General features: G+C 42.1%; 1 protein-coding gene across 2 annotated transcripts in view; it reads left to right on the top strand.

Annotated features, from left to right (window-relative positions):
* Positions 1-7,399: 7,399 nt before the first annotated feature.
* Positions 7,400-12,210, top strand: part of FSIP1 (fibrous sheath interacting protein 1) — an 82,347-nt gene continuing 77,536 nt past the window's right edge. For both annotated transcript variants that reach the window (XM_039232857.1, XM_039232856.1), the window contains exon 1: positions 7,400-7,572. The gene's annotated coding sequence lies outside the window, so the exon portion shown is untranslated. The remainder of the gene's footprint in view (positions 7,573-12,210) is intronic.

Raw genomic sequence — 12,210 nt, 5'->3', positions numbered from 1 at the left:
TATTTTACTATCCTTTTTTTTTTTTAATTGTCAAGGGCTGGGTCCCTAGCAACAGGATTTTTTTCTTTTTTTTTTTTTAATGTTTTGTTTTTAGTTTTTTTTAATGTTTTATTTATTTCTAGGAGAGAGAGAGAGACAGCGTGAGCAGGGGAGGGTCAGAGAGAGAGGGAGATACAGGCTCTGAAATAGGCTCCAGGCTCTGAGCTGGCAGTCAGCACAGAGCCCGATGCGGGCCTCGAACCCACGAACCGCGAGATCATGACCTAAGCGAAAGTCGGACGGTCAACCGACTAAGCCACCCAAGCGCCCCTATTTATTTTACGATCTTAAAAAAAAAAAGCCTCTATTAGCTTTCTGGGTCATGATTGTAAAGGGGCACTGTGTTTGTGTGTGTGTGTATTTTTATGCATCTCCACGGTCTCCTGGCATAGTTTGGCTTCACCCCTCCCCCACGCTAAAATTCATATCACTTGAATAAGTTAACCAAGGTCACATGACAACACCTGGGTTAACTCTTTTCGCTTAAAAATTTCAAGAAGTATCCTTATATATTCGGGCTAACAGATACTGACAAGTGGTGAGCTTCCTTCCCCCTCGATTTTTAAAAGGGGGACATTCTCTACCTAGCACTCCATGCCGTATAGCACTCCACGATAGACAGGAAGAGGGAGAGAAGGGTTCAGAATCAAGGAAGTGAGAAGGGAGAATACTGTCTAGTTTTCTTGATTAATATTGACAAAGGAGGTACCGGACGTCTCTGGGTTGCCCAGCTCTAGGGAGCTCCATGGTGCCTCGCGGAGGAGTGACCTCATCACCATATACCCTTTGAAATGAGGTTTTTAAGTCAGTGGTTTTCAAAGCATACTCATGGCTTTACTGCACCACAAGGTATGTGGTAAAATGCAGGTTCCTGCACTTGGCCCCAGGCCCTACTAAGTCAAGGAATAGGGACTAAAATGAACATTTTATTTAAAAAAAAAAAAAAAAAGTTTATTTATTTATTTTGAGAGAGAGAGACAGAGAGACATAGAATCTGAAGTGGGCTCTGAGCTGCCAGTGTAGCGCCTGATGCTGGGCTTGAACTTATGAACCTCTAGACCATGACCTGAGGCAAAGTTGGACACTCAGGTGCCCCTATAATGAACATTTTAAATAACACATGAGGGGCACCTGGGTGGCTCAGTCAGTTAAGCATCCGACTTCTGCTCAGGTCATGATCTCACGGTTCGTGGATTCGAGCCCTGCGTTGGGCTTTGTGTTGACAGCTAGCTCAGAGCCTGGATCCTGCTTTGGATTCTGTGACTCCCTCTCTCTCTCTGACCCTCCCCTGCTCACGCTGCCTCTCTCTCTCTCAGAAATAAAGAAAACATGAAAAAAAAAAATAAAAAAAAAACCCAAATGAAAAGATCCCTATGAACAATAAAACTGAGAATCCATTTTTAGCAGATTTATTTCATAACTTTGAAGTACTGGAAATGCACTAAACATGTACTAAATTTCAAGTGCATTTTACTTTGAGTAAGAGTAGGGTCACCTGCTTCAGAACTTACTTTTCATTTTTTTTTTTAAATATATATTTTTAATGTTTTTTATTTCTAGGAGAGAGAGAGAGAGAGAGAGAGAGACAGCGTGAGCAGGGGAGGGTCAGAGAGAGAGTGTGTTTCATTTTCTGAAATAGGCTCCAGGCTCTGAGCTGGCAGTTAGCACAGAGCCCGACGTGGGGCTTGAACCCACGAACCGCGAGATCATGACCCAAGCGAAAGTCGGACGCTTAACCGACTAAGCCACCCAGGCGCCCCCTTACTTTTCATTCTTTACAGCTCTAATTACTTCCCTGTTCATGCCTCTTGGTTATGTGGATGGTACCTGGCCAAGCAGGATTGGGAGGTGTGGGAGTGAGTCCAGTCTGTATCAAAGGGGCAAATGAAATAAAATACGGACTTCTTTTAAGCCTGCAGACTTTATATAAATACAAGTGTATGAGAACTTCAGTCTTTCAAAGTCACCAATGGTTATTTGATATTAGATATCAATAACATGTACTGGAATATTTTAAAAATTCCATTCTGTTCTTCTGAGATTTGATTTTTACTTTTCCAGTTTGGATGACTATTTAAAAATGTATCCAAGCACAGTTCAAACATACAGGATATTTGGGTGCAGTGGTTTCTTAAATCACTCCTAAAAATCCAAGAAAAGGGAATTGCTGAGGGTTTTGTTTTTAACAGACAATCAGCACCATCTAGTGGATACAAATAACCTCTTTTCTTGAATTCAGTCCAGTGAGGAGGTGAAGAGAGCAGGCTTTTGGGACTGGCTTGGAAGCTCAGTATCAGTTAGTTCCTGAGTGACCTCAGAAAAATTACTTAACCTGTCTGTGCTCTGCTTCTCAACTACAAATGTGCATAATAATAGTGCCCCCTCATAGGATGTTATGAAGTGAGATGATACATCTAAGTTATGTCCCAAATCCTCAGTAAATGTTATTTTTAAATAACACTGAGCCATAAACTCACAGGATATGGCAGCTGTCCAGTGGCACATGTTTTTAACTGCTTTCCGAAAGAAATGGCCATTTAGTCTATAGTTTATAGAATGTATGATAGGTATGTATGAGATGAGGCTTAATGAGGTTCCACTCCTAGTGTGCTGTCACATTTTGCTGAAGCTTATGGTAAGAAAAGGAAAATTGGGGGAACAAAGGTGGAATGGCAGATGGGACCCAGATGGAACACAATGTGAGCTCTCTGTCATTCATTCAAATCTGACTCCACTTAGCAGGAGAAGGTGAAGAGTAGAGAGAGACTTAAAATGCAAACCAACTCTGAAACCAGTGTGGCTATAGGTCACCACCCTGTAATGAGACAGGGCCATTTTAACTTAAAATATCTTGACTCTAGAAGAAATCTTCATCAATTATTGAAAGGCACAATACCTTCTAGAATATGTCTGTGTTTTTTGTTTGTTTTTCTAAAATTTTTTTATTTTTTATTTTATTATTTTTTTTTAAATTTTTTTTAATGTTTTATTTATTTCTAGGAGAGAGAGAGACAGCGTGAGCAGGGGAGGGTCAGAGAGAGAGGGAGTCACAGACTCCGAAACAGGCTCCAGGCTCTGAGCTGGCAGTCAGCACAGAGCCCGACGCGGGGCTCGAACCCACGAACCGCGAGATCATGACCTAAGCGAAAGTCGGACGCTTAACCGACTAAGCCACCCAGGTGCCCCTAAAATTTTTTTAAATTAAAAAAGTTTAATGTTTATTTATTTTTGGGACAGAGCGACAGAGTGTGAGCAGGGGAGGGGCAGAGAGAGAGGGAGACACAGAAGCAGAAGCATGCTCCAGGCTCCGAGCTGTCAGCACACAGCCCCATGGGGCTGGAACTCAGGAAGTGTGAGATCATGACCTTAGCCAACTGAGCCACGCAGGTGTCCCTGTCTCCTTTTTGAACACAACACTTCAGAAAACAGTATAGAAAAATAGGGTGCTCCTTGGCGTATCTGAATGTGAACCGTTTTAATGGTATCACCCGCAATAGCTGACACAGAAGTCAGGAAATTAACAACAGAGACACAGCATATCGTGTACTAACACACAACATATACAACTTGTTAAAATCTGCCCTCAAGGTGGATACAGCCTCTCTGCAGTTCGCAAAAGGTAGTAGCAGGAGGTAAATAAAGAAAGTGAGAATGACAGAAAGCAAGATGAGTTTCCTGTTTGGTAAAGTTACAGCGAAGAGACACTGTTTTGATTGAACCTTAATTTTCTTTTCACTTGCTTCTTAGGTATCTTCTTTGTATATATTTTAAAAGCAACAGTTTAAAAAAGAATGAAAGGCAGATGGGTCATAACCTTGATTTTTCTTAAGTGGGTTTTTCTCCCACATCCCCAAGAAATCTGAAGTATATTATTCTCTTAAAAATTTTTTTTAAACATTTATTGATTTTTGAGAGACAAAGACAGAGCACGAGTTGGGGAGGGGCACAGAGAGAGCGAGAGCGAGAGCGAGAGAGAGAGAGAGAGAGAGAGAGAGACAGAATCTGAAACAGGCTCCAGGCTCTGAGCTGTCAGCACAGAGCCCGACGCAGGGCTGGAACTCACGAACTGTGAGATCATGACCTGAGCTGAAGTTGGTCACCTAACCGATTGAGCCCCTGAAATATGTTATTCTCTTAATGAGCACCATTAGTCACCAAAAATAAAAATGGAAAGGATGGCCTTTATTCACAGAATATTACAATTGTGCGGACACTTGGAGTCTGTTTCCTGTCTAGCTGCTCCGAGAGTGGTCGGGGGACCAGAAGCATTGGCATCACCTGGGAGCCTGTTACAATCTTGGGTCCCACCTGACAACATTGAATCAGCATTTTTACAAGAGCCCCAGTTGATTTATCTGCACATTAAAGTTTGAGAAGCCTTAGAATTTTGGGTTCATTGGCTCTCAGATACAGCCCCACAATCAGTAGTTTATGAAATCTCCCCAAGGGATTCTAACGCACTAGAGGTAAGAATTGCAAAACGAGTCCACATTTGGGGCCCCTGGGTGCTTCAGTCGGTTAACTGTCCAACTTCAGCTCAGGTCATGATCTCACGGTGCATGGGTTCAAACCCTGAGTTGGGCTCTGTGCTGACAGCTCGGAGCCTGGAGCCTGCTTCGGATTCTGTGTCTCCCTCTCTCTCTGCCCCTCCCCCACTCATGCTCTGTCTCTCTCAAATATAAACATTAAAAAATTTTTTTGAAACAACAACAGCAACAAAAACTAGTCCACATATCTCAAGTGAAGAAATTATGGCTCACAAGAGCATACAGATATATGTAAGATAGCCCAGCTATTTGGTATCAGAATCCATATGATGTCATCTCTCCTCCTTACATAAAACAACAACAAACAAACAAACAAACAAAGCAAACAAAACAGAGTCAAGGGAACAGAGGATAGGGAGTATGGAACAGGAGATTATTATTTTACATAGGGTGGTCAGGAAAGACTTGCCTGAGGAAGGAAACACCTCAGGGAAGAGAGGAAGTGAGTCATGTGGATACTTGGGCAACTGTAGTCCTGGCAAAGGAAGGAGAGGGCTGGTGTGTGTGTGTGTGTGTGTGTGTGTGTGAGTGTGCGTGCGTGCGCGCGTGTGTGTATGTGTGCACGCGGGAAGAGGGGGGATACTGGGGAAGTTATTCCATTTTGGAGGAATAACAACAAGAAATAGTATTCCAAATTCCCTACATACTGATCTTTGGGAGACAGAAACAAGAAGTCAAAATTGCCAGCAATTCTCAAAACCTTAAGTTATTCTTAAAATATTTTCAACCTTCTTCATATTCTTGTTATCATGCTATCTGAATCACTTTTATAAGAGTGTTTACAAATAGTTACAAGAACTGTGGCCTATAGTAAATATTCAAATATCCAAATACTGGAGAACACAGAGAACATTGTTGGGTATCGTTTGAATAATGTAACGTACAAATCTTCAGGTGAGGTTAACAGCATTTCACAGAATTGCAGGGTGGGAGTCTCCAGTTTAAGGACTCATTTTTGAGTCAAAACTTGCTATTTCTTGGAACACAATTCATAGAATTTGTATGAAGTATAACATGAGTATCAACTTATTAATACTTATTTTATTTGCGAGAATGACAGCAGCAGACAGGGCCAGGAACACACATGTGGAACTTCGCACCAGCTCCACGCAAGACTGACAAATCTAATGGTGACATGTTCCCACCCAGGTTCTGAGAATGTTGACCTTAACTTCTGATACAGTGTTTGCATTTCCTGCTTTTGCTTTCACCTTGACATCAGGGGATTTCTTCAGTAGCACATCTATGTTGATGGATAACGTTTAATTTTCATAGGAGAATTAGAATATACTTCTTCTATTTTTCCTGATTTCTCAACTTTTTTCTTTAATTTGGAAAAACATACACATTTCCTGATAAATGCTGGGAAGGAATTCCTGCGCAGAAACGCTAACAAGAAGGATGATGATGCTAGAGCAAATTTTACCAGGGAGAGGGTCGTAGGATTGGAAGTCTGAGAGAAAACACAGAGCCTGTTCATTTGGACCTGTGGGCACTCTAAAAACTCTGCATGAAAGAGGGGAGCCATGGAGAGATCTGAGCAGAGGAGTGACGTCGTCTGCCTTTGGTTTTGAAAGCATCATTCAGGCTGCTGTGTGAAAGTAGTAGAGGCAAGGGAGGCAACAGATAGGAAGAAGTTGTTGCAAAGATCTAGGTGAGAAGCGAAGGCAGTACAGACCAGTATGGAAGCCCAGAAGGTAGTGAGCGGTCATTAGATATTGGATATATTTTAATGTAAAGCTGATAGGATTTATAACAAATTGATTGTAGAGTGAGAGGAAGAGGAATTGAGGATGACTTCAAGGGTTTTTGGTCTGAGCCTGGCAAGATGGAGTTACCATTTACTGAGATAGATAAGTGGGTGGAGCGGCAGTGAGGATGACTGTGGAGAGGTTTGTTTTTTGACATGTTAGGTTTGAGATGCTTCTTACATCTAAGTGGAGATGTCATATAGTCAGTTGGATAAAAGTGTGGACCTCAGGGGAGAAGTCTGGGTTGGAGCTAGAATCGCAGGATTTAACAGTATACGGGTGGCATTTACAGCCAGGTTTTGAAACCCAGCACCGCCCTAGATGGTCAGCTGTGTGTAGCTCACCAGCTCACTTTACCTTTGTCCTTTCGCTTCACTGCAAAACACTTAAAGAATACACATCCTACCTACCTAAAATAACGAGGCTCAAGGGGCTGTGTACGGGGAAATGCATTGTAAACTGTATAAAGTGCTGTCTATACTACAAAGCAGAAGTTTGATGGTTCTGGGCATGAAGAAAATCAGTTTGGGGGATCTATGGAAATAGTCTTCATGCGCCGAGGATGAGAGAATCCACACACACACACACACACAAGAAAGTGCGAATAAAAATCATTACTCTTGGACTATAGCCCAATTTTGCAAAACTAGTGTTTTTATTTACATGGAATCCAAAATTCAGCAAGAACTTCATGTACATAATCTTTCTGAGCTGCACAACCATCTTGTGAGGAATTACTGTCATTCCCATTTTACAGAGGAGGAAACTGAGCTCAGAGAGGATGCCAGACCTACAGAGCTTCATACTCATGGTAGAGAGCCACAGAAGCATCCAGACATCCTCCTTCTGAGTTCAGTGTAAAAAACGAGCGATCCATTCCCTAGCCACACAGTCGTCGGACAGACGGAGGAAACAGCAGGACTGGCCCACTCCCGGACTTCCCTCAGCTTTCCTCGTCGCCCTTGACCCCCACATCTCATTTCCGCATGGTACAGCCCTTTTCTCTTATCGCGAGACTGGAAGCTTCGTGCTTCTGGTTGCCAGGGGAACCGCGTTCCTGGAGGCAGGAGGGCTTTGGACACGCAGCTCCTTCCCCTTCCAGAAAAGCTGTGGTGACGGGAAAGAACCTTCCCTTTTGAAGGACAGGGGGTGACGCTGAGTGTCAGCCTGTGCGCTTCTGCGCCCGTCAACGGTCTGCTGCCTGGGGACTGGCTCCCGGAGTTTCCACCGGGAAGGTAAGGCACCGCACCTGTTAGGGCCCCACCTTTAACGGCGCGCGACTCGCGGAAGAGTGAGCGAGGCGGTGTCCTGTCAGGGACAGCCCCTGGGCGGGCAGGGAGAGGGGCAGGGCCAATGAGAGGGCAGGGCGGAGTCGTGTCAAGCCAGTGGGCCCGGAGACTGGCTGTTAGCGCGAGGAGGCAGGGCCGGTAGGGGGCGGGCTCAGCCGGGCTGGGCGGGGCCTAGGAGGCACCGCCGTCCCGCCACCGAGGCCTCTACCTCTACGAAGACTCCCCAGGATTTCCTGGACCCAGCGGCAAACTTTCCCGACCTAAAGTCTTCGTATCAAGGACTCCTGTCGTCCGGTGCCTTCTATTCCTTAAGATCTAAAGTGTGGGGCACCTTGGTGTCTCAGTCGGTTGGGCCTCCTGTTTGAGCTCAGGTCGTGATCTCACTATCCTGGAGTTCGAGCCTCGTGTTGGGTCTGTGCTGACAGCTTGGAGACTGGAGCCTCCTTCAGATTCTGTGTCTCCCTCTCTGCCCCTCCCCCACTCATGCTCTGTCTCTGTCTCTCTCTCAGAAACAAACAAACATTAAAAAAATTAAAAGTTATAATTAAAATTGCCAGTCATTTAAAATAGGCCATAAATAGCAAAGGATACACACACACGCACACACACACACACACACACACACACACACACACACACGCATGTCACAGGACAAAGAAAAAGGTGGCCAGTAAACACTTGATTGGGGACTCAATTAGTCTCGTAATTAAAGAAATGTAAATCAAGTTCACAGATACTTTTGACACTTACGAGATTGACAAAGACGATAACCAGATTGACCCCACACCAGAATGGGGAAAGAGGAACTTTCATCTGTTGATAGTAGTGTAATTTGGTACAAACGTTTTGGTGGACAGTGTGGCATCCTACCAAAGTTTGAAACACAAGAATTCTTTGACTCAGCGTAGTTTATCTTCTGGGTATATAAACAGAACTAAGAAAGATTCATACAAAGAAGTTAACTTGCAGTTGTGTGTGTGCCATTTGTGTGTGTTTGTGTTCGGGAGGAGTAGGTAGGTAAAAAGGATAGGTTTGCATATACCTAAAAAACGTGAGCCCTCCCCCCCTCCCCATCTACTAATAGTGGTTCTTGGGGTGAGGGAAAATTTGACTTCATTTTTTTTTTTTAAATGTTTATTTGAGAGAGAAAGAGAGAGACCCTGGGCATGACAAGCAGGGGAGGGGCAGGGAGAGAGGGAGAGAGAGAATCCCAAGGAGGTTCCCGCTCTAAGTGTGGAGTCGGATGAGGGGCTCGATCCCACAGACTGTTGAGATCCTGACCTGAACCCAAATCAAGAGTGGGTGGCTTAACTGACTGAGCCACTCAGGTGCTCAGGAAACTTTAACTTTAAAATGTTTTGTATTCTGGGGCGCCTGGGTTGCCCAGTCAGTTAAGTGCCGGAGACTCGGCTTGGACTCAGGTCATGATCCCATGGTTTGTGAGCTCAGCCCTGCATCTGGCTCTGAGCTAACAGCGCAGAGCCTGCTTAGGATTCCAGCTACCTCTCTTTCTGCCCCTCCCCCACTTGCTCTCTATCTCTCTTTCAAATGAAATTTTTAAAAAAGTTAAAAATAAGTTTTATATCCTTCTGTATTATTTGACTTTTTTCTTTTCATGGACAAGTATTTCTTACATAATAAATGCATAAAGTAAAAAGAGATATACCATAAAATAATTTTTAGACATTAAACTCATGCAAATAAATATAATTCCATTAAAAAAAAAAAAGCCTGGCTATTTATTATTACTAAATAGAGGAGGATTCATTTTCTTTCAATTCTTCCTTTCATCCAAAAGTAGCAATTTATGGCAGCCATGTGTCCCCATTTTGGTTTTAAATATTCCTTTGTGGTTGCATTTCTCACAAGCATGTATGAAAAGGTTTAAATTAATCTTGTTTGAAATGAATGTTATAAAAAGTTGGTATGTGGTAGTAGTGATTTGTTACAGTTTGGAATCTGGCCATATATCATCCATTTAAAGGAATATCGTGAAGTGAATCATACTTTTTTTATTTATTTAAAAAAAAATTTTTTTTTAATATTTTTATTTATTTCTAGGATAGAGAGAGACAGCGTGAGCAAGGGAGGGTCAGAGAGAGAGGGAGTCACAGACTCTGAAACAGGCTCCAGGCTCTGAGCTGGCAGTCAGCACAGAGCCCGATGCGGGGCTCGAACCCACGAACTGTGAGATCATGACCTAAGCGAAAGTCGGACGCTTAACCGACTAAGCCACCCAGGCGCCCCTAATGATACTTTATTTTTGAAATATTTTTAATGCAGTAAGAAAATGCTCATGATGTTATGTTAAGTGAGAAATATATGAGTTCAGTTTTGGTGGAAACATACAAAGCAAAATGGAAAAGTAATATGCTAATGATATTTAACTCAGAGTGGTGAATATTGGTTGATTTTTATTTATTTTTGAATATACTTTAGTATATTCTAGAAGTTTTTCTACAATAAATAATTATGAATTCAAGATCTACTTATTAGAAAAACTGAAAATACAGGTAAGCAAAGGGTAAAATAAAAGACCAAGAATATCCATGAATTCGCCAATCCAGAAGAACCCACCTCTGTTAATTCCTTGACTTGTGATCATCTTTCAGGCCCATTTTTGTATATTCCTTTAATTAGAGAATTAGACTTTTTTTTTTTTAGCAAGATATTTTCTTTCTTTCCTTCCTCCCTTCTTCCTTCCTTTCCCCCTTCCTCTCTTCCTTCCTCCCTTCCCCTTTTCCTTCCTTTCTCTCTTTTCCTTCCTTCCTCCCTCCCTCCCTCCCTCTCCCTCTCTCTCTCTCTCTCTTTCTTTCTTTCTTAATTCCTTGTTTATGTCCTTAACTAGTTTTCTATTGGAATATTTCTTTTTCTTACTGATTGGTAAGAGTTCTTTAAGTATGTAAATTCATTAACCTTTTGTGTATCATCTGTGTTGCATATATTTTCCCCAGTTTCTTGGTGCCTTTTAATTTACTTTAGAGTTATCTTTTGTTTGTTTTCCATTCAAGAGCATTAAATGTTATGTAATCAAATCTATTAGTCTCTTCCTTTTTATTTATACTCTTATGTTTATTTAATAAATCATTAATTATTACATAAATTATCTTTATGTTTTCTTCTACTCCCTTGGGAATTTCTTATTTTACATTTATTTTTTATTTTAAAAATCAATTTTTACCTTTACTAATGTGGTGTAGTAAAAAATGACAAACTCTACTATAACATTTACAAAGTAAGAAAAGAGAAGCAATTCCTAGTCTCACTCTCCAAAACCAACCATTATGAACTTATAAATATTATGTTTATTTAACGATTGCTTGGCTTTATCAATTTTTGGATGTTCGCTTTGATTTCCTATTATGACAGACTTTATACTCCCTCTCCTTTTACATATTCCTCCCCACATACACTCAATATAGGCAAGACACTGTATTTAGTTAAATCAACATTTAGTGCTTCTGTAATAAATATTTAATTATCATCTGATTACTTTCTTTGACAATGCTTTATTTTCCTTGTGGAATTTCTATGTAGCTACTGTGCTTTCTTCTTTAACACTCACATACATCTATATGATCCTAACTCAGTGCCCCTCCTCCATTACTTTTTTCTACATGGGCAAAGTCATAAGATTGTCAGTTATATACCCACCCATCCTGAGAACTGTATGTTATTTATTATTTTCCGAAGCAACTGTCATAGAACAGACCTGTTAGTGAAGTGAATGGAAAGATTTCTGGAGCCTTTTGGCGGATCCCCGTCATTGACGGTTCCCAGTGCTCTTTACCCCTTCCTGACAGGTATTATACTGGCCCTGCAAATGCTTCCGTCTCATTGCTCCCTCTGTGGGTGACAGTACTTCTCCCTTGACCGGCTGCTTATGGCATTTACAAGACATTTGGCCTTTTGGTGACTTACGCTTTTTGATTCTGATGTGATGGGCCAGGGTGATCCGTCATCTCACAATAATAATGTCAGCGCCTTCCCAGTGAGCCCAAATCCTTTTGCGGAGTTTGAATGACGTGGAGATCAATGCCTTTTTCATTTGCTAAGATGGAAAGAGTTGACCTGCTGGTCCCTTAAGCATCGGCTTGGGCGCACTGAATGGTTGGAGGCCAAGTCATATTACCCCTCTGTGTGCCCTGGAGGAATATCGCGTTGTTTATGGTTGTGCTTTCTCCTGTGTCCACAGCTTCCCGAGACTCTCCCTCTGCCGGTCAGAAAAAGAAAGGTGAATCGTTTTGTAGAGTAAAAAAAAGGACTTTATTACACTTGCTTGGGCCAGAGGCCCAAGTGCCTTCCCTCCTTCTGTTATGAGAGAAATGGGTTGAATTCATAGTTCGAAGTTCAGTGAAATTAGGAAATTTAAGGAAGGATTGTTGGAAGATCTGTTTACATGTGAAGCTAAGTAGGACAAGGCGAAATCTGACATTCTCTCTGTTTCTTCCATTTTCTCAACATGCATGATACCCCACCATCACTGAGCAAATCTGAAATGGTCCTGATCAAAGACACAGTTTGGAAGGATCAAGCGCGCCTCCCATGTCATTGGTCTCCTCCTGGTTTAAACCATCCTGCCTA

This window comes from Hyaena hyaena, unplaced genomic scaffold (assembly GCF_003009895.1).
Source record: "Hyaena hyaena isolate Hyena2069 unplaced genomic scaffold, ASM300989v1 scaffold_70, whole genome shotgun sequence".
NCBI classification, from domain to species: domain Eukaryota; kingdom Metazoa; phylum Chordata; class Mammalia; order Carnivora; family Hyaenidae; genus Hyaena; species Hyaena hyaena.
Note: the sequence above shows the minus strand (reverse complement) of the source record. Positions and strands in the feature narration are given on the sequence as shown.